Here is a 24,313-nt window from a genome sequence, read left to right as displayed (position 1 = left end):
AAAAAGGGGTTGAATGCCGTTAATCAGGATACCGGCACTTATATATCAGAAACTGAAGATATTACAGATCTGAAAATTGGTACTTTTGATCGCTTTTAAAAATAAAAATGTACGTAATTTTGGTTTGTGGAAAATCCAATTAATGGGAGGGTGAAAAGGGAGGTGAATGTTTAAAACTAGTATATCTATATCTCGAAACTTTGGAAGTTTACAGATGTAAACATTGGTATTTAGAATCTTCATTAAAAATAAAGAAACATGTATTTTTTGTTTTTGGAAAATCTAATTAAAGGGGGTTAAACAGGAATGACAAATTGGGGTGAATTTTTAGAAAGACTATAACTATATATCTCAGAGACGTAAATGTTACAGTCGTAAAAACTGGTATTTTGAATCTCCTGTAAATGTAAGGGAACATAGGTGATTCGTTTTCGGAAACTCCACTTAAGGGGAAATAAAAAGGGGATGAAATTTTAAAATGAGCATTTCTACAGTATATCTCAAAAAAACCGGGCGAGTTGGCCGTGCGTGTAGAGGCGCGCGGCTGTGAGCTTGCAACCGGGAGATAGTAGGTTCGAATCCCACTATCGGCAGCCCTGAAGATGGTTTTCCGTGGTTTCCCATTTTCACACAAGGCAAATACTGGGGCTGTACCTTAATTAAGGCCACGGCCGCTTCCTTCCAACTCCTAGGCCTTTCCTATCCCATCGTCGCCATAAGACCTATCTGTGTCGGTGCGACGTAAAGCCCCTAGCAAAAAAATCTCAAAAACGTTACATAATACCGAAGTGAAAAATAGTATTTTTATCCCTAATTAAAATAAAGAAACATGTATTCTTTGTTTTCCTAAAAAACACTTGGGTGGAGGGGTAAAAGTGACTGAAATTGGGGTTCAATTCTTTTAATTAGGATACTGATATCTCAAAAGCTGAAGATGTTGCAGACGTGTAATTGGGTATTTGGAATATTCTTTAAAAATAAATGATACGTATTTTTTGTTTTTTGAAATCCACCTAAAGGGAGGAAGAAAATTGAAAAATTAGTTGAATTATTTGTATGAGGATATCATTATCTCAAAAAGATTTTGCAGACGTGAAATTCGGTATTTGGAATCTGCTTTAAAATTAAACAAGCACGTATTCTCAGAAAATCCAATGAAGGGGGTGGAGGTGAAGAATTAAGTGAATTAACTGTATGAGCATACTTATATCTAATAATAACTAAAGTTGTTACAGACGTATAAATTGACATTTTGATCTCCTTTAAAAACAAAGAAAAAGCGTTTTTGGGCGAAAACATTTTGGGGGTGTGGGTGAAAAGGAGTTGAATTCCTTTTATTTGGACACACATCTCAAAAACTGAAGATGTTAGAGTCGTTATAATTGGTACTTAGAAGATCATTACTATTAAATGGACAAGTATTTTTAACTGGAAGTTCACTTCAGAGGAAGGGGGGGGCGGTAGTGTGAAAGGAAGTGAAAAAAAGTGAATTATTTTATGGGGATACTTATATCTCAGAACTGAAGGTAACAGACGTGAACGTTGGTATTTTGAATTTCCTTTAAACATAAGGAAACGCGCCTTCTTTTTTGGGTGGGGAATCAAATTTTTTTTGCTAGGGGCTTTACGTCGCACCGACACAGATAGGTCTTATGGCGACGATGTGATAGGAAAGGCCTAGGAGTTGGAAGGAAGCGGCCGTGGCCTTAATTAAGGTACAGCCCCAGTATTTGCCTGGTGTGAAAATGGGAAACCACGGAAAACCATCTTCAGGGCTGCCGATAGTGGGATTCGAACCTACTATCTCCCGGATGCAAGCTCACAGCCGCGCGCCTCTACACGCACGGCCAACTCGCCCGGTGGGAATCAAATTAACGGCAGTGGGTTGAAAAAGGTGTTGAGACCAATTGATTTTACTGTTCATAATGTACTTATTCTGATCATAAACTGATCATTTTTAATCTTTCCTGGGTTCGTTTTTAAGAACGATCTTTTCATTCGGAGAACGTTCTTAGATTACAGTAGATTCTCCTGGCATATAAATAAAAAATTAAACATATTTGAAATAAACGATATGAATGACGTTGACCGTGCAATTGCTCACCTCTATAGTAAGGTCAATAATTCACGGAAGTATATCATCTGTGTCGCCAGAAATCTCGCGCACTTGCCTAAGCGCGACGATGGTGCAGGTCACATTGTCAGCAATGACAATGGCAGAGAATGTATTTTACCGCCAAGAAGCGGTCTTGCATTTTGCTGTGAGTTCTAGACCATCAGTAATAATAATAATAATAATAATAATAATAATAATAATAATAATAATAATAATGTTCTGGACCGTCGTCAAAATGTGCGGACCGCGCTGAAAAAGGGTCCTGGCCGGGTAATGACTACGACTGCAGTCCGGCTGCGGGTTCAGTACCGCCAAGGCACCCAAGACGACACCACGCCGGATCTCCTCAAGGATTTGATCCATATTAAAATGCTTATAGGAAATGATGGCAAAGATTTAGGGACCCAACTGGGCGGTTGGAATACCTGGACCTAGCCCGGGAAGTACGAAATCGATTGCTGGAAAGAACGATTGAAAAATGGGAGAATCCTTGTCGTTATCTCTCTGCAAACGAGTCAGATCACTGATTTTGGCGGTTTCTCTCTGAAAACGAGTTAGATCGCGAATTTCATCAAATTATATATACAACGTTAAAAATTCAATTATAATTTTCATTATTATACCGTAGCGAAGCACGGGTATCTTGCTAGTCTATTTATATAAAGTAACTTGTCCTGACTGACTGACTGACTGACTGACTGACTGACTGACTGACTGACTGACTGACTGACTGATTGATTCATCATCGCCGAGCCAAAACTACTGGACACAAAGAAATGAAATTTTGGGGATACATTCCTTTTCAGATGTAGGTGCTCGTTGAGGGAGGATTTTTGGATATTCCATAGCTAAGGGGTGGAAAGGGGGATGAATTTTTAGAATGAGGATATCTATATCTCAAAACTTAAGGGTTTAAAGGCGTAAAAATTTGTATTTGGAATCTCCTTTAAAAATAAATAGACACGTATTTTTTTGTTTTCAGTAAATCCCATTAAGGGAGGTAAAAAGGGGGGAAAAGGGGTTGAACACCTTTTATGAGCAGACTTATATCTCAAAAGTTGAAGATGTTACAGACATGAAAATTCATATTTGGATTCCCCTTTGAAAAATAAGAAACACGTATTTTTGTGTTTCTTGATAATCCGATGAATAGGGGGTGAACAGGAGTGTCAAACGGGGTGAATTTTTAGAAAGACACTATCTGCAAATTATCTCAGACACGTAACATATTACCGATTTGAAAACTGGTACTTGGAATTTCCTGTAAAAGTAAAGAAACAAAAATATTTTTTCGGGAAATCCACTTAAGGGGAACTGAAATATGGGGTATTTTTTTTAAATTAGCGTATATACAGTATATCTCAAAAACTTAACATGTTGCAGACGTGAAAATTGGTATTTGGAGTCTCCTTTTTTTTTTTTTTTTTTTTTGCTAGTTGCTTTACGTCGCACCGACACAGATAGGTCTTATGGCGACGATGGGATAGGAAAGGCGTAGGAGTTGGAAGGAAGCGGCCGTGGCCTTCATTAAGGTACAGCCCCATCATTTGCCTGGTGTGAAAATGGGAAACCACGGAAAACCATCTTCAGGGCTGCCGATAGTGGGATTCGAACCTACTATCTCCCGGATGCAAGCTCACAGCCGCGCGCCTCTACGCGCACGGCCAACTCGCCCGGTGGAGTCTCCTTTTAAAAATAAGGAAACACATATCCTTTGGTTTTCGGAAAAAAATCTTAACTGGGGGGATGACAGAATTGAAAAAAAAAACTAGTTTAATTATTTGTATGAGAATGTATATATACCAAAAATCTAATGATGTTACAAACGTGAAAACTGGTATTTGGAATCTCATTTAAAAATAAAGGAACACGCAATTTTTGGGTAGGGGAAAACCAACATAATGGGCGGGGGTGGAGTGAAAAGGGAGTTCAATTCTTTTCATGAGGATACTTATATCTCGAAAACTGATGATGTTACAGACATGCATATTTGTTTTAGGAATTTTGTTTCAAAGTAAAGAATCACGTAATATTTTTTCTCCGGAAAATCCACTTAAGGGGGAGAATTTAGTGAAAAATCTTGAATACTTTGTATGAGGATACACATATCTCAAAAACTAAAGATGTTACAGACATGAAAATTAGTATTTTTAATCTCCTTTAAAAATAATGAAACACGCATTTGGCGGGGGGTGGTGGGTGGGATCAACTTTGGGGCGGGGGCGGTGGAAAACGAGTTTAATTCCTTTTTATGAGGATACATATATCTCAAATCTGAAGATGTTACATTCGTGATAAATGGCATTTGGAAGCTCCTATATAAAGGAAGAAGTAAGTTTTTCCGGAAAATTCACTTAAGGGAGAGGGTGAAAGGAAGTGAAAACTTTAATTCTTTTTATGGAGAAAACTTAAGGTTACACACATGAAAATTTGTATTTGGAATCATCTTAAAAAATAAAGAAACAAGCATTTTTGAAGGGAGGAATCAATTCAACGGGCTGGGGTGAAAAACTTTAATTCTTTTTATGAGGATACTAATGTCTCAAAAGCTGAAAATGTTAGAGGCATGAACATTTCTATTTGGAATCTTCTTTCAAAGTAAAGAAACACGTGTTCTTTTGTCTTCGGAAAATACACTTAAGGGGAGTGAATGAATTGAAAAATTAGTTGAATTCTTTGAATGAGAATCACTTATACCTCAAAAACTAAAGATGTTAAAGAGGTGAAAACTGGTATTTGGAATCTCGTTTAAAAATAAATAAACACGCACTTTTGGAGAGGGGGAAATCAACTTAACGGGTAGGAAGGGTGGGTGTGACAAAGGAGTTGAATTTCTTTTATGAGGATACTTATGTCTCAAAAACTGATGATGTTACAGACGTGAAAATTAGCATTTGGAATCTCCTTTAAAAATAAAGTAACAAGAATTTTTTCGGAAAATCGACGTAGTTGGTGTGGGGTTGAAAATAAGTAAATAAGGAGGATACCTTACCTTATAAACGGATGCCTTTACAGACGTGAAAGTTGGTATTTTGAAATTCCTTTCAGAATAAAGAAACACGTATTTTCTGTTTTCGTAAAGTCAACATAACGCGGGACAGGGGTGGAAAGAAGTTAAAAAGAAGAAGTTGAACTTTTTATGAGTATACATTTATCTCAAAAACTGAAGGTGCTACAGACGCACACCAGGCGAGTTGGCCGTGTGGTCAGGGGCGCGCAGCTGTGAGCTTGCATATGGGAGATAGTGGGTTCGAACCCCACTGTCGGCAGCCCTAAAAATGGTTTTCCGTTGTTTCACATTTTCACACCAGGCAAATGTTGGGGCCGTACCTTCATTAAGGCCACGGCCGTTTCCTTCCCATTCGTAGGCCTTTCCTGTCCCCCCTTCGTCGCCATAAGATCTATCTGTGTAGATGCGACCTAAAGCAAATAGCAAACATCAGACGCACAGACCTGAAAACTGGTATTTGGAATCTCCTTAAGAGTAATGAAACACGTATTTCTTGTTTTCGGGAAATCCAGTTAAGAGGCTGGAAACAATTGGAAAAGCGGGTGAATTTTTAAAATGAGTACTGTTGTATCTAAATTATGTCAAAACTTAACATGTTAGAGACAAGAAGGTTGGTATTTAAAAATTCCTTGAAAAATACAGGAACATGTACCGTTTTGTTTTCGAAGGAGGCACTTAACGGGGAGTGAAAATAAGTGATTTTTATGAGGACACTTATATCTTAAAATCTGACGATGTTACGGACGTGAAAATTGGTATTTGGAATCTCCTTTCAAAATAAAGGAACATGTACTTATTTTTTCGACTTGAGAGAAGACTGTTTCTCACATGAACAGTTCTATGTCGCATGGATATCTTAGTCCCAAAAGGTAATACCACAAACATGGTTTTCAAAGAATTTCTGGGGTAAATGACACTCAATTTTCGGGCGAAATGTTATACGTTAGGAATTTTCAGATAATGTCTTAGTACAATGCCGAGGAACGATAAATTTGGTCAAATTACGAAATTCACGCGAGCGAAGCCGCGGGTAATTGCTAGTATATATATATTTATACAAATAATTCAACTAAATTTTCAGTTTTCACGCCCCCCCCCCCGTTAAGTGTTTTTCTGAAAACCAAAGAATACGTGTTTCCTTATTTTTTAAAGGAGATTCCAAATACCAAAATTTCACGTCTGTAATATGTTAACTTTTTAAGATATACTGTAGACACGGTAATTTTAAAAATTTACCCCCTTTTTCAGTTCCACTTAAGTGGATTATTCGAAAAAAATATTCATGTTTCTTTACATTTATAGGAAATTCCAAATACCAGTCTTCAAATCCGTGATATTTTACGTGTCTGAGATAATTTGCAGATATAATCTTTTTATAACTTCACCCCGCTTTTCACTCCTGATCATCCCCTATTGATCGGATTATCCAAAAAACATACGTGTTTCTTTATTTTCAAAGGAGATTCCAAATTTCAATTTTATGTCTGTAACATCTTCAGTTTTTGAGATATAAGTCTCCTCATAAAGGGTGTTCTACTCCTTTCCCCCCCTTTTCAACCCCCCTCTTAGTGGGATTTTACGAAAACGAAAAAAGTACGTGCTTCTTTATTTTTGAAGGAGGTTCCAAATACTAATTTTTACGTCTGTAAAATTTAAGTTTTTGAGATACAGATATCCTCATTTTAAAAATTCATCCCCCTTTCCACCCCCTTAGTGACGGAAAATCCAAAAATTCTCCCTGAGCGAGCACCTACATTTTAATATGTATGTATCCCCATAATGTCATTTCTTTATGTCCAGTAGTTTTGGCTCAGCGATGATGAATCAGTCAGTCAGGACAAGTTATTTTATATATATATGTAGAGAGAGAGATTGGGAGTCCGTAATGATGAGATCGGGATCGAATCTCATGTTTTGGCAAGAACAAAGTGCAGCACACATAGCTAAAATTTCCGCTGCACACTAGAGGACTCGGGCGGTAGTTTGAAACTACTACATTCCCACGTTTGTTGGTAGTAATATGCAAATCCCACAGAGAGTTCGACTTTGGAACCATCCGTTAAGATACGAGTATAAGTGCTATTCGGCCACATGGAGAGAATCAGAGCCGGAATGTAGGTCTGTGTATGAGCTCCTGTGGTGAGATAGCTAGGTAGATAGTATATCGGCAGTCGATGTGAAGAGCACTGAAAGCTGGCTTCAAATACGGGCATGGCTCGTGTTGTGAGAGTTTGTATTTCGTTATAGCAGCGTAACAGAAGCTGTGGCTTCTATCGTGAGCGTCGTCCATGTCTCTCCTCGATAGCAGTAAATCGTTGAAGTCCAATAAGAATGGGATGTTGTGAAATAGCAGAACGTCGTAAGAGAAATTTCTTGCCTATCATTTCTCGGTGCATTTGCAAAGATAATTCTCCAGCTTCTATTAAGAAAACATTTGTTGATTTGGATCTCATAGCACCCACAAGGATGCGGGTCTCCCCAAATTGTATGGTGTCGAGTTTCTACGTGACGTATGCAGGAGCATTCCCATACAAAAGTTTCGATAATCAATCATGGAACGTATAATACAACGATACAGTATCAACGGTATAACAGGATCGACTCCTCCCCACCAGGCACGTGTCACAAACGGAGAATATTGATGATGATGCTTGTTGTTTAAAAGGACCCAACATTAGGTCATCGGCCCCTAATGGTACGAAATGAAATGGCAAATTAAAAGTCCAAAATCCTCCACTGACCAGAATTCAAAACGCGAGACGAAAAATTATTGATGGATATGAAATTAAAGCAATCAGTGGGTCCGACCCGCAATCCCTCACTTTCACAGAAACTGACGTAAAACAATAACATTACTGACCAAGGGACTGATTCTATAGCATAATACTGAATCGATGATCCTTGTTGTCTAAAGGAGTGCAAAATACAAGTCATTGGCCCTTCATAATGGTAATTATCGCTAGGAAACCAAAACCATGGTATTTGTCATGTTGCGGTACTAATCAAAAGTAGCGTAGACACGCGGTATTCCACGCATTATGGTACTACTCACAGGTAATAAAATTCGCACATGTAATACAGACCTATGGTGTTTCGCACATTGCGGCGCCATTTAAAGGCAACGCAAACCTATGGTGTTCATCATATACGTGTACAAACCACAGGGACTCGCACTGTCCAATGGTGTTCCTCATACAGTGGGTACTAATCATAGGCAAGCCAGAACCATGGTGTCGCTCACCCGTGGTGACGCTCACCCATGATGTCGCTCCTAAGGTGATACTTTTTTAAATGTTATTTGTTCGGGGCGTCGACCTAGAAAGATCTTTTGACCCTACTTGCACAATACGTTATGAACCTGCGTGTATTTGGATATTGCGGAACTGTAAAGTATTGAATGTGGGGAAAGGAATGTTAAAGACGACACAACCACCCAGTCCCCAGGCCAGGGATATTAATAATTTAAAACTTAAACCCCATGACCAGGCCGGGAATCGAACTCGGCGTCGCCGGGGACAGGCGGACACGTTGCCCCGTACACTGCGGGTCCGGACTAAAGTGATACTAATCACAGGCACTGTAAAAGCCAGCAACGTACTCTGTTGCTATTAATCACAAATCTATTTTGTACATAACTTACTGCTACTACGCGAAAGAAAAAGCGACCCATGGTGTTCCCCGCATGATGGTAATAATCAGAAGTAGTTTCATGGTTCTAATACAATCATCCCATGGTCGCCCCTTTTAGTCGCCTCAGACGACAAGCAGGGGATACCGTGGGTGTATTTTTCGTCTGCGACCCCACACACAGTGGTTGTTTGTTTGGTCCGCGGGAGGTATTTCATTTCCCTCAAGTCCGCCGGCAAGCCGGTTAGGAACCCCCTATCCGCCACCTGGGACGCGCCACGTGGGAGTATAACCTCTCCCCCTGCTACGCCAGCGTAGAAGGTTCGTGAGTGGAGACTATCAATCGCGCGTTCAATATTTGGAAGAATGTGAGCAATATGGCGACTCCAGGTTGGTCGACTATCAAAGTGCATACCCAATAGGAGTAATGATGATTTCACGGGAAATATGAATGGTCCTAAATGTATATCACCAACCTGAGGTAAAGTCCTCTTCCGGGTAAAAGTCACCACAGTAGATTTCGATGGAGACACTTAAAGAATATTATTACGCAACCATTTTGCTAGATCGCAAGCCACATAATGTAAACGAAGAGATGTAACCTCGAAGCTAGAGGAAGTAGTATAAATACACACATCGTCCGCGTATTGCAAAACTTGAATCGAGGGGCCGAACAGAAGCTCAAGATCAGCAGTATAAATTGAATACAAAAGCGGGCTGATCACATTTCCCTGTGAGAGACCTTTACACACGCGACGAGGGCCATGTAAACGACTATATCTATCTCAAACGTAGATATATCGTTTTTGTTACAATTTCTGAAGACCATATACAAAAGCTGGAGGGATATGGGATGTTTGAAGCTTACTGAAGTGAACATGTATATTGACGTTGTCATTAGCTGAGCTGATATCCAGTGAGAGAGCCGTAAGATATCCATTAATCGCAAAAACGTATTCTATTGCAGAAGTAAATATACTGAGATGGTCCAATGTTCCTCTTCCACGGCGGAATCCATACTACGACTGAGGAAGCAGCTGCTGCTGTTCAAACCACTACTCGAGTCGTTTTCACCATCCTTTCCAGAGTCTTTACCACACACAAGGAAATAGCAATTGTTCTATAAGAAGAAGTGTTAAGGTATAAGAAGAATGGTACTGTCCAGTCTTCAGAATAGGGATGACAATTTGAGTAATCCAGTCCAAAGGCAATTCTTCCCGTGTCCATATGTTGTTAAAAATGTCTAGTAATAGAACATGCGCTGGGTGATCGAAATGGGATAACATCAAGTACTGTCCGGCTCCATGGCTAAATGGTTAGCGTGCTGGCCTTTGGTCACAGGGGTCCCGGGTTCGATTCTCGGCAGGGTCGGGAAATTTAACGATCACTGGTTAATTTCGCTGGCACGGCGGCTGGGTGTATATGTTGTCTTCATCATCATTTCATCCTCATCATGATGTGCAGATTGTCTGTGGGAGTCAAATCGAAATACCTGCATCTGGCGAGCCGAACATGTCCTCGGACACTCAGGCACTAAAAGTCATACGCCATTTCATTTCATTTCATCGAGTACTGGGTGTAATCCTTACCGGGGGCAGTATTGTTATGTTTTAACGCCAGCTGGAGTTCCGTGTAAGTAAATGGCCGTAACAGAAAATGATTGCGAACCCCGTTGGGTGAAAATCGCCAAACGCGCAATTGCGGCACAATCGGTGGAGCAATATGACTATGAAAAGCCTCGAAGCAATCAGACGGAAATGAAGAACCTGGGGAGCTACTCCGAACCCTTTTTAACGATCTTATTTTATTCCAGATTTTAGTAAGCGGGGTTTCTCTCCTAATTTCTTCACTGTATCTTCGCTGACTGGGTCGTTTTTCCTTTATTAAAATTCTTTTGACCTGTGCGTTGATACGTTCATAATTAGAACTATTACCGAGCTCGATATATGCAGTCGCTTAAGTGCGGCCAGTGTCCAGTATTCGGGAGATAGTAGGTTCGAACTCCACTGTCGGCAGCCCTGAAAATGGTTTTCCGTGGTTTCCCATTTTCACACCAGGCAAATGCTGGGGCTGTACCCTAATTAAGGCCACGGCCGCTTCCTTCATACTCCTAGCCCTTTCCTGTCCCATCGTCGCCGTAAGACCTATCTGTGTCGGTGCGACGTAAAACATCTAGCAAAAAAATTAGAACTATTTCCCCAGGAAGAAAGACGGGGATATTGTATAAAAGCCAGTTTTCTTCTTGCAAACATTCTGGAGCACTCTGTGTCTCACCACCGCGCAGACGTATGTATCTGAAAAGAGAAAGGCTGTTTCACTGGGATACTAACCAAAGCTGCAACATTTATGATATGTATTAAACAATCGTATTTTTTAAGTGGGCCGGTAGGGAGAATTGCAGTACGAAGTTCGGAGTCTATATTCCCGCTGAAGGCAATCCAATTTGCTCATTTGCTGTTCCATTTTGCGGTGAGGTAGAAGGTTGTACATAAGCCGTAGCTATTTTGTAAATGATTTTCGATAGTAAGAAGATCAGATCCATGAGAATTCGTCGTGCTTCCCAGGTTAGTTTGGCAGCAATGGCTGGAGAACACACAGTTACATCTACTACCGAAGGTCGATGTCCAGGCCGATAACACGTGGAAGTCATCTAGAAAATTTTGAAGGGCTATTCCAGCATGGTCCGTACAAGCACACCCCCATGATACATTGTGGGCGCTTAGGTCCCTCACATATAAAGAATGGCGGTTCAGGTTGTTTAAATAAACTGTCCAATTCGCCTGGTTGAATTACAATACGTGATTTACAACATATAATTGTTAATGAAAAAGCCACCATGGGGAGAAAGATACGAGCCGCTATCACTTGGAATGAAAGAAATCCGGGAAAAGTAACGGATTTTGCACTGTGACGAATATCGTTGCCTATTAACAGGCCACTGCCTGCATATCCATCATCTCTGTCAGAACGCAGAACACAATATCCAGGAAATATAACTGGTACATTAGCGCGAAACCAAGTCTCAGATAATGCAGCCAAGTTGATATGCCGATCATATAATTCTTTTTGAAGACTGTGTTTATGACCCAGCGCTGATTGACTATTCCACTACAATATTTTTATTTTAAAATCTTCCAGGGAAATTTAGTGTTATCATTTCGCCAAGTTGCGATGCCGAAGGGATACCACGATTTGATAGAAGAATACCGTGTAGAAGCTGTGTAACTAGATTAAGAATGCCGGTAATAGATTCTAATGGGGTAAGTGATGGTTGAGAAGGGACTTGCACTACGATGTGCTATTAAGTGCGGCTGAGGTGGATAAGGGTTTGGGCCCACTGCCCACCCCCCATGTTTTTATGGGGATGTAAAATACCGGTGGGTGGGGTAGATGTTCTGGATAACTCTGGAGGAGGTCGCTGAAGTTGACAAACGGTAATTTAGATTTTGTTGTCTTGGTGAGGGAGGAAAAACTTGTTCATGTGTCAGAGGTTATGGCTGAACCACTTCAGTATATGACTTTTTCCTAACAGCTTCCTTAGCTTCCTTGAATTGTATGTTATGTTTGGCCGAAACCTCGTTTATCTCTAATCGTTTGTTATACTCACTCTTTACTGAGGGCACTGTCTTGACGTTGACAATGTACACACTGAGGCTGAGGCAGTGAGCAGGGTTTTGGAGCGTGTGACACGCCACAGTTATTGCATCTACTCTGAGAACGACAGTGTTTACTAATGTGTCCGAAGCGCAAGCAATGGTAGCAAATACGTACTGGCGTCACATATGGAGAAACCTCATAACGTGCTCCATATATTGACACACTGTCTGGCAGAGTTCAGAATCAAAGGTAGCCACACTAATCCGTATTGGAACAGCAGTTGAATCATTGTCCTTAAGTGTGCGCCTATACATACGACGGACTCGTCAGATTTTAACAGAAGAATCCATCACTTGTAATGGTTCGTCTTCCTCTATTTCTGTATGCACATCTCGATTTTTTTGCTAGCGGCTTTACGTCGCACCGACACTGATAGATCCTATGGCGATGATGGGATAGGAAAGGCCTAGGAGTTGGAAGGAAGCGGCCGTGGTTATAATTAGCCCCAGCAATTGCCTGGTGTGAAAGTGGGAAACCACGGAAAACCATCTTCAGGGCTGCCGAAAGTGGGATTCAAACCCACTATCTCCGGATGCAAGCTCACAGCCGTGCGCCTCTAACCGCACGGCCATCTCGCACAGTCATATCTCGAATGACATCCTGTCGAGTGATGACGTAAGTAGGAATGTAACCTTCTAACTGATGTGAGAAAAAAGTAGAACTAACGAACCAGTTTACTGATTGTGCTGAATGATATTGCATTTTAAGACGATTTTTTCCCGATAAAGAAATGTCTTTGATATTTCGACGTTGATATGGGCATTCCCGGTAAATCATTTTACCAAACGCCATCGGATGTTGTTTACCTATATTTCCTTCTTTCCCTTCCACATACATGCAGTAAGGCCCTGATGAATCATTATGATACCGGTTATGTTTGATAAAATCATATGCACTCAGCCGAGGCTGTGCTCCTCTATTTTGAGGGGGAAGCACAGCTGGAACCGCATTCATGTCAGAAACACTATCACCTTGACTAGAAGCTGAGCTACCGGGCGATTTGGTCGTGTGGTTAGGGGCGCACAGCTGAGAGCTTGCATATAGTTGGTTCGACCCCACTGTCAACAGATCTGAAGATGGTTTTCCGTCGTTTCTCATTTTCACATTAGGCAACTGCTGGGGCTGTACCTTAATTAAGGCCACGTCCGATTCATTCTCACTCCCAGGCCTCCCCTGTCCCATCGTCAAAATAAGACCTATCTGTGTCGATGTGACGTAAAGCTAGTTGTAAAAAAAAGAAGCTGAGCTAGACCCTGAATCACTGGGAGAGTATATCTGTTTTGAAACATTACCTGTAGCGTTTTCTGGTGTATCTGCTTGTTTCTTATTGATGTTACCTGAAGGTTATTCTAATGCTCGCTTTTTGCCGCCACAACAGATGAAAACTCGCCGCCATGTTACATTCATGAGTAGGTGATGTATTCAGTACCTCCAGAGCACTCCCTACGCAATGAGACACCTGCTGTATACTGATCGGTATGGGCACATTAGACGGAGTTATGGGGGAGGACCACCCTCCCCATATAGGCCCCTTCCATAGCACTAACTACTAATTAAATTGCGAGGTATGTCATTAGACTACAGACTAGTAGGCGTAGTCACTGGAAGGCGCGAGTAAATGTCCACACAACTACTAAGTCCGTACTGCCGTGCGCTAAGTGAGTGTGAATCACGCGGAGCGAACACACAAGCAACTGCAGTCCACGAAAGTTACGAACACACTGATTCTGTAAGGATTGTGTGTCATTTTCACACAGAGTACCCTAGACCGGTTTTCGAGTACAGCAAGTGGCCTGGCACGTGAGTCAGCCCCCCCTACTTGCCAAGCGGTTAGGGGAAGTGCACAACAACTTGTGTTGGCCTGCGATAAGAAACAGGTTCCAAAACCACTATACTCTGCTACTGTACCTCTACTACACGAGGACAGAATTACATAACCGTGGTATCCTGCTACGGCCGTTCAAAACACATTCGGTCTTGAAACATTTGGCTCAGCTATGGGAAAACTAATAGGACAAGGTAAAAGCACATAGTATATATTGTGAGATGTATTTTTATTTTCCAAATAGCAAAATAGCTGCACATGTGCCCCTAACAACCTGTATATAGTTGCTAGGCAATGAATACCTCGCAATTCGACTCATGAGAAAACCACCTTTCCCACTCTGTCTTGGGAAGGCTTGCCGCGTTGCCTGAGAAGGGAACAAAAGTCTCCAATGGTTGAATAATTGGGCTATCATTAACCAGCCAAAATGCCAGGAACTCTTCCCCGGTCACAGGTGACCGTTCAGCTTTGGGCCACTCCTGTAAACTTTATTGCGAAGGAGTTACGAGGTTCCCTTTGCCCAGCGACGATACATACAGTATACCTAACACATTATTCTTTGATTGGGGAACGGTGTTATAGCGCCTGAGGTGCTTGCCTGTCATCCCGGCGATCGTGTGGTTTGATTCCTGTCGTTGCTGGGGTGGGATTTTTATTTGAAAATCCCGTGGTGTCCGGAAGCGCATGCGACCTTAAATCCCGGGCCAAAACTTTTTCATGCCTCAGTGCAGCCATGGACCGAGAGCAAGTGGGGTATTCTGCTGCTGCTGCTGCTGATGATGATGATAATGATTATAGTTAATAGTATTTGGCATCTAGCAACAATCAATTGTTTTTCCTGGTATAATCGCAATACAGTCGTAGTTAGGGGGTACGGAAGGAAAAATTGAATTTTGGCGGTACGCCAACCAAAGAGTTTGAATACCACTGACCTGGACAACCGTGCGTGTCACTTCCAATGGACATCGTTTCGCGCAGGCGTCTTTCAACCACACGAAACGTATCCGAAGCCAGTAGTCGTCGTCTTGGAAACCGTTCTTGTTATTAACATCGTCTTCCTCGTGCATAGCATCTAGGCTTCTCCGTAGAGTAATATAATATTCAAGTACTCATCACCTAACACATAATAGTTGGCTGTACAAAGACTGACCATTACTCGAATATACTGTATAGGAACTATCCAACCATTTCCCATTATTGCGTAGCCGAAAACGTTTGATATGCACGTGCAACGTTAAATCACTAGAAGAAATAAAATACAATGCACAGACACATTTGTATTGCTGCAACGACCAGAGTGTATCGAATCATGCCCCTCTCAACGCCCGATAGTTTTGGCAACTATTCTTAATGAGTAGAGTATGTACATTCGAGTGCACAAAATCTTGACGACATACAAAACATTAATTTAAGTTGGTGATGGAATGTTACACCACCTCTACTTCACCCAAGTCCAGCTTCTTATCTGTTTCTAGAAATTCGCTTGTGCTGATTGGCAGCCTGCCCCATCATTTGTTTGCATTCGACAGATACAAGTTTCAGAGTCTAATGAAGTCAAGACAGCTAAATGATCAAGTAATTACAATTTGATGGGCTCGAATCGTTAAACAATATTCAGAATTAATCATACATGTTCATTAAATTGCATGCCCAAATGTTTGCTAAGAAATGAATTAACATGCGAGAGGTTGCAACCACGGAAGTTTGCCGCACTTTTAAATATTTGTTAATAATTTCGTTGCTAGCCGCTGTAGGATTTAGGGCGTTCGTTTCATCCCTCCCCCCTCACTCTCTCTCTCTCGCCTGACCTTGGTTATCGTCAGTGTATTGCCTTCTGCGTTCCGGAGTAGGTTGCTTTTTCTTTCACTGTCGCATCTGCCGCAGCAAATTGCCTTCGTGCGACCCCTCGCGCGGTGCATTCTTACACAACTCTGCATTTCCAAGAAAGTTTCTTAAGTAAAGTTCATGAGGTTTATGGTTGCTTTCAGTGAAGTGTGGTGCTGTAGATTTATATTGTAACCATTCATCACCATGCGATAGGCATGTTAGGAGGTTTAGTCAATCATATATGCCATTTTCCGCAACATTCTGCGATATATAATGTCGTAAATAGCAATCTACATGCCGAAGCGTGATGTGATTTGCGATACGCGGGCGCGGAGGGAGCAGTTTCCTGCGCTGTATCTAGAAAAGGATAACGTATTACCCCGGAACCTTGAAATCAAACTCTCACATGTGCGAGCGAGGAGGAGAGATTACGCTACGCGTGGAAATGTAGGTTGTCGGAGAGTGGGCTGAATTAAGGTGTGTTAACCTCCAAGAAATAAATATCCTTTAACAATTCAACACCGCATTCATTGGTACCATTTCACCATAATTAACTAAAAAGAGGAAGAGGAACACCTTCTGAGCTAATCTCTGGAAATGTATGAGTCATGTCTCATTCGAACTGATGTATTTAATGCTAACTGTTGATGTGTATAAATTGAATACTTTAATAGTGGATCGATAATGACACTTGTCATATAGTGGTATGCAGACTAAAGATAATTGCCGAAATCTGGCAACATGAGGAAAATAGGTGGGAGGTCTTCCGAGATGAACCAGGACGCGTGAATTTCTAAAAGGACGCTTTTGAGATGGTGAATAACCCGCTGATCGTTTTGACTTTAAATGAAATCAGTAGAAAATAGGAGTCACGGGCTATAATTGGATCGTCGCTGAAAGATTCCGTTTACCGGAGCTTAATTTCGATTAGGGGCGTGATCTACCTCCTCCCCTACCACTTAGCCGAGATACTATAAATAAAACCCGGACCCAGATGCAATATCCCATTGTAATTTGTGTAGCCGCAGTACTCACACGTTAGTAGTGAACTCAGTGAATGAAGTGTTGTGTCGTGGAAGAAAAACACATCAGTGCTATGTAAAATATCGCGAAATAAGACGTGTGGTACAAGGTAATGTACAGTGTTGATGAATAGAATTCTTATCTCAACATTTAATCTTTTAAATATCGACGACCGTCAGTTGCGGCTCATGATGCAATCATTGGTGAAAAGGCAAACGCATCAGGTTGTTTAGAAGTAGTGAGACAGCTAATTACGCTCAGTAATTAATAGTGACCGATCTAAAGCATTTTAAGAGTGAGTAACGTTCAGTAAAATTAAACAACTATTCCTGATAAAATTAGCGTTTGCATACTCCATGGACATTCGTGGTGATAATTTGTTAGACTGTTTGATTAATGGGGAAAGGAATAGTGATTTATACAAACTTGCCACTATCTGGATTAATCTATTTAAAGTTATTACTGGATCTAATCACCAGTAGATTCTTTGAAAGCACATAAACAGTGTTTATTAACTGATTTTCCCATTCTGCCTATATGTTCGTGAGTGATCATCGAACCCCGAGAACTGGAGCTTACGAGAATTGCGCCTAAGTGCCTGCAGTCATTTCAACAGGGAACGTCTAGAGACTCCACTAAGAAGACCACTGTTCGAGACATGGATCGTGTTAGTTTGAACAGGAACCAAGGACTATCAAAGAGATGAGCAGTCATCATGATGGTGTAAAATCTCATGTGTACCTCGTGATGACAGCAAACCATACCCAGCGTTCGATGAGTATATTTATTTGAATATATTAAACCACGAGATTTGCATGCCAGTAGCATTTTTTATTTTCTAAATACTAAAATGTTATAATTAATAATATTAAAATTAAGGAACATTATACGCGTGTGACTGGGAAAAGATTATTTAATATTTTAATAAGGGTTTTTTGATGATTCAAGAATAACTATTGACATTTAGTGGGCTTATTTGCATGAATTAGTATATAGATTCCATAAATTCTTAGTGCATATGAAGCACATATTTTGACAAGAATAGCGCTTTAGCTAAATTTATATTTCTTCGTAATGTTACTATCTGGTAAAGATTTTCATAGTAATTTGAATATAGACTATATATTTGCTTCAAGGTGATTCAGGTATTTATACATCCTATATAATAATAAATGATCCATGAAGATGTTCAAACCGAGATAATATGTGAATTATATAGATACGCGAGTGGAATTGAATTAGTTAAATAACCTGTGAGAATGGAGTTTTGTCTGTAAACTAATAGAACGAATTTGAGATGCAGTGGTATGATGTGGGAAGGTGAAGCTTGTGATATGTTTCAGATGTTGTAATAATAAAGGATTATACTAATTATGGCTGTCATGATTTATTAAATTAGACTGAATATATAGCAAGATAAAAAGTAATAATAAGACGTGGTGGCTCTCAAATGAATGCGTACTTGAGAACGAGCCAAGATGAAAGAAAGGAAGAAGAAAGAAGGAATACAAGATGTCTTTGTAACCACAGAGCAGGGCATACAGCCATTGTCATAGAATGACGGATTTACAATGTAAGGATTTTCAGTCTTAAGGGAGATTGTGTTGTTTCCAACATTCTTAACGCCCACCTGCAAGCCTTCTTTCATTTGCCAGTGCAGTATCGATTCCATGCTAATGATACGTTATGAGTAACGTGGATAATTTTATGATTTTGCGAAGGATGGATTCCTCCCTATTTTATGCATTAAATTAGCTCGTAATAGGAGTTTCAGATTTTTTACCTCGGAAGCTGAAGTACATGGGTTCGACTCATGTTGGAACCAAGGATTTAACCTGATTCCATGGCTTGATTAAGCAATATCTTCAAGATGTATTGTGTGCTATATGTTTGATATTTTTCTATGTAATGTGTTTACGTGCTTTACTATTCCCAAAGTGTTTTATGGTGATGGGTTCGATACCAGCGTTGGTTGATTTTACTTTGAATATAATTTGTTAGGTAAACCCAGGATACGCGTATGTGTTCGTTGTAATAAGTAATTGTTGTGATCAAATAGACCATGTGTTTGATATACGGCGATGCAATCTCGTGTGTAAAAGAAAAAGTACTAGTGGAATGCATACATTCCACACAACCATGATAGTTAATTAACGATATGATTCAACAAGAAGGTGCCATTTTTGATCAGCCTATTAAAATAATAGATGACATTTAGTATCACTGTTGTAGATAAATAAATCCACATATATGAAATATGTATATAATATCAGTGCGTATTAATCAAATGATTTAAGGTATGCCAAGCGACAACTACAACTGTGAATAAACTAATAGGACGTTAAGGCATACTATGTATAATTATTGCTCCAGTCTTGATTATTTCTTTGTTTATGTGTTGTAATATGGCATCATCTCGTGTACTTACCGAGTGATTTTATCAGTATAATATAATGTTAAGCAAATATTTTCAATAAAGATTCTTCTCGTTTAATAATATTAGTGTATTCCTCTCACATTATAGAGACCCCTACTTTCGTTATATCTTATGCAGTGCCTATTTTATTTTACGAATATTCTATTGCCCATATGCTTTTGATCTCCAGCCGTTGACGAAATGATAGTAGGGAGGACGAGACTTCAAGCCCGGGAAATGGCTTCTGAAGTTTCTCATCCAACAACTCCATTTATACATCTGTTGGTGAAACCTAATTATGTAATAGTTGCATTAATATGCCCGGGATGGGTACAATATATAACAATGAATTTTGAAGAGGAACAGAGTAAAATTAGACAGTTGTTGGCATCTGTTCCTGAACAAGTTTCAAGTGACAACAATGACTCATAACAGTGACGTAGATGAAAGTGAAAATATAAATAATTTTGAGGGAGACAGTGCTTCAGAAGTAAGTGAAAATGAAGAGGATGAACACAATTCACATTAAGGGGAAGAACCACCTATCGGAGAACTCCAAGGAGAACCAGAACAAGGTGAGGTTCTTTATAACCATATCTATAGAGGCAGAGACGTACCGAATCCTACGATTTGGTCAGATAGGCCACAAAAAAGATCTAATCGCACTAGAAAACGTAATATTCTTACTCAACTTCCAGGAGAGGGGAAAGTTCTTTTCACGCCTTCAGAACACTGTTTCACAAGCCTTTACAATGCAGTGCATTTCAACAACTCAGATAAATGTTCTCTTTACTCCTCCATTTTCATACTTACCCAGGACTGACCTTCGTTCATAGGTTGGTGTTTGTGAGCGGGAATTTTCTTCTAATCAAGGGACTGGTGTGCCCAAAGGATGTTAAAGATGTACCGCCAACATTAATTATTGGAAAACACTATTAGAAACTAGATACATCAGCAAGATTATGTACTCTGTACTATAGGCCTAGCTATTAATCGACTGAACGGGTCAAGCATACTGCCGACAGTGGTAAAGGCAATGCGTCTTTTTTATAGTCTGTGTCTAGATTGCGATATCTGTTATTTCTATGTATTATACATTCATAGAAAGGATATCTGGGACTTCAGAACCATCAAATCTTCATTAACTACGTCTACCCAAATACAAAATTAAATCAAATGTCTCACCACAAGTAATAAGAAGGTAGTGACCTTATTGAATCAATTGGTATGGAATTTCACTTATACTATACATCACGTTTATATTAATCGTTTTTAATCGGTATTTCTGTGAGAGTTGTTGACATTTGTAACTATTTTATTGTGTTTATATGACTTTTGTATATACTGCTGGAAACATGTCTGCTTGTAGTACAATCGCTTAGGATAAGAGTGCTTACGTCATATTATTATTCATACTCATGGTAGCACTGTCGTGGCTGTTTGTTCATCATTTAGAAGTTACATTAAAATGTGCTTATAGTCATGTCGGTAACGTTGTAGTTTATGGTGATGATTTAATGCAAGGACATTTTGTTTATACGTAACCATAAGTTATGAAGTTCATTATAACTAAGTATGAGTAGTGATGAACAATGTCGCAAAGTAAGGCAATTTATTATTCTATTTTTTTAGAATTTGCTTTACGTCGCACCGACACAAATAGGTCTTATGGCCTAGCAGTGAGAAGGAAACGACCATGGCCTTAATTAAGGTACAGCCGCAGCCTTTGCCTAGTATGAAAACGAACCACGGAAAACCATCTTCAGGACTGCCGACAGTGGGGTTCGAACCCACTATCTACCGAATGCAAGCTGTTAGCTACGTGACTCAACCCAAGCGGCCACTTGGTCGACAAGCAATTATTCAATTATGTTTCTACTGCGGAAGGCAGTTCAAAGGAAATGTAAGGTTAGAAATTCACATAAGCAAAGCACATTTAAGCAAATGCACAAACACTACCAGTCAAAGCAATTCAACAGTTTTCCATCAAGATGTGAACACAAATTATTTTACAATTGATTCGATCCCGATTACTTCAAAAGGAAAATTGATTTCTGTACCAGAAAACCGCGAACCAAGATACGTAAAACCAGCCACATGTTATGACAGCCACAGTGATGATTACCTAGATAGTTCAATTTTCTTGAGTCAGTCATTGCCAGCTTGCTACTATATTCTTTTAAAAAGTCGAGTATTGGTAGATCCAAAGTATTAGCTTCAGAAGAAACCTAACCAACTAACAAGGTTACAGAACAATGCCAGGTCTCCGCTAAATACTTCCCTGCTATCATTATTTCCATAAGCATGGTTCACCGAGGACATAAGGAAAATACTGTCTCTTTCTATCTACAAAATGAAATTTCTACCAATAAACCAGTAATTACTATCAGATAAGAAGTCAGTTCCTACCAACACTTCATCAATCAGCATACCAATTCAGATGTGGGTAGAAAAACTCGAGGAGTTATTCTCAATAATAAGCCAGGACCACTTGATATTCTTGTGTCGAGAGCTTTAAAGTTTCTTCTAAAAGCTATTCCGCAGCTCCCAGGACTTCAACATCCTGCAATTAGGTACTACAACTTGAGAAGGAAACAGAAGTTTGTCTCAGTCCAGACAATCCGAATTATATCAATCCATGAAGAGGATCGATGAGAGATAAGGAAAAGAAGAAAGACAAATAGGCCTATTCATACGACCCAGTAAAGTACAATTACTATAATCAGAAGAAAAGTATAATGAAGCATATAGTGAGTGAATGACAATACGTCATCTGGCCGTCCCTTTCAATAATGTTGAAGAATATTCTAGGAACACGTTTGATGAAGATGGTAGCGGCCATTTTGCAGTTCATGATATTCATGATTATTCTCACACATTGTCTCAAAGACGTGCAGTATATAATCTGAAAATTATCACAAAGAAGATTTAACTGAAATAACGGAGAAAGAAGTGAATATGATACTATCGAAAATGGAAAATTGACACAGCTCCTGGCTCAGATGGGGTTACAGTAAGTGTTCTAAAGAGTCTTAAAACTTCCAAATGTGCCTCTTTTAGACGCAGCAATGATCCGTTTTAATGAAGTTCCATGCGAAATTAGAAGAGCTACAAATATCCTGATTTTCAAGGGAGGTAGTAGAGAGGACTTAAGAAGCTAGAGGCCAATAGTTATTTTCTCTGTTGTAAGAGGAGTAATAGAACGAGTATTTTATTTATAACTTCGTGTCGGTAAGTCATCAAAGAGGTTTTGCATCTCTACCTGGAACTCATAAGAATACTTACGTGATTAATGGTTGTCTACAAACGACAAAAATGAGAAGCGAGATCTTTGTACCGGTATCGCTTTCCTTGAATCTCTACCTGGAATTCATATCAATACCCCCTTGTTGAATAGTTGTCTAAAAATGGCAAAGAAATGAGAAGAGAGATCTTTGTATTGCTTTCCTTGACGCAAGTAAGGTATTTGACTCAATGACATCTATTGATATGGAAAGAACGCCATCTGCTTGTGCTGTTCCTAACAACTTGAAATCGTTAATTTGTGATTTACTGTCAGGTAATGAAATTCAGATTGCTACACATCCCATTAATGCTAAGAAAATTACTGTGACGAAAGGTGTCCCAAGAGACAGTCCAATATCGCCCACACTCTTTAATTTAACCGTCGATGGGATGCTATTTGCTTTACGTCGCACCGACACAGGACGTGGCTGTAAGGTACAGCCCAAGCATTTGCCTGGTGTGAAAATGGGAAACCATGCAAAACCATCTCCAGGGCTGCCGACAGAAGGGTTCGAACCCACTCTCTCCCGGATACAAGCTCACAGCTGCGCGTCCCTAACCTCACGGCCCGACCACAATTTTTCAACAATCAATTAACACAAATGACCTAGTTTGATTTATTCCCGACAGGGTGCATCGATAACTAAAATCTGGAAAGCATGTCTGGACAATTTTGAAAAGATACTAAGGGGAGTAGTTAAATAAATGATTTGTTTAAGGAGTGACTGTTCCAGTAGCATACTATATGCATCTAAGACGTTTCGTGGGCTTGGGCTATTGAAAGCAGGGTGGGTAAGCCTATATCCAGTATTACAATATATTGTGATAGTACATACATCACACCCTCGTACTATGTTCAGAAATAAGATATATTATTATCACTAACATTTGCATATTTATTCTTAATATTTTAAGCTGGAAGGTCTTCATATGTGATATGAGAAGTTGTTTTGTACAAGCGGATGGGAAAACAGTGCTCTTTACAACTTGGAAAGTTGCGTGAGTCATGCGGATAGCCCAGAGTTCGATGAGGAGGCCTTGTTATTGTCTTGGGACCCTGAAGAGGTTCGGGATGTTATCTTGGTATGGCAAGAGGATCTTCCACTCGTGACTGGATGAAGAGGATTGATCTAGACCTACCATGTGACGTAAGAGAGAAGCTGATATATATTTAGTCATGTGAGAAAACGGCGCAGAGGACTTGACTGGAAACAGCGGAGGAGTTGATTTAGAAACTTAGGTGTACATAGAGGAGATGTAACTTTTGTGAAACATGCTTGCCTTAAAATCTAAATGGCTTTTAGTGCCGGGAGTGTCCGAGGACAAGTTCGGCTCGCCAGGTGCAGGTCTTTTGAATTGACTCCCGTAGGCGACCTGCGCGTCGTGATGAGGATGAAATGATGGTGAAGACGACACATACATACAGTCCCCGTGCCAGCGAAAATAACCAATTATGGTTAAAATTCCCGACTCTGCCGGGAATCGAACCCGGGGCCCCTGTGACCAAAGGCCGGCACGCTAACCATG

This window comes from Anabrus simplex, chromosome 2 (assembly GCF_040414725.1).
Source record: "Anabrus simplex isolate iqAnaSimp1 chromosome 2, ASM4041472v1, whole genome shotgun sequence".
NCBI classification, from domain to species: Eukaryota; Metazoa; Arthropoda; class Insecta; order Orthoptera; family Tettigoniidae; genus Anabrus; species Anabrus simplex.
This window is presented reverse-complemented; position numbering follows the sequence as displayed.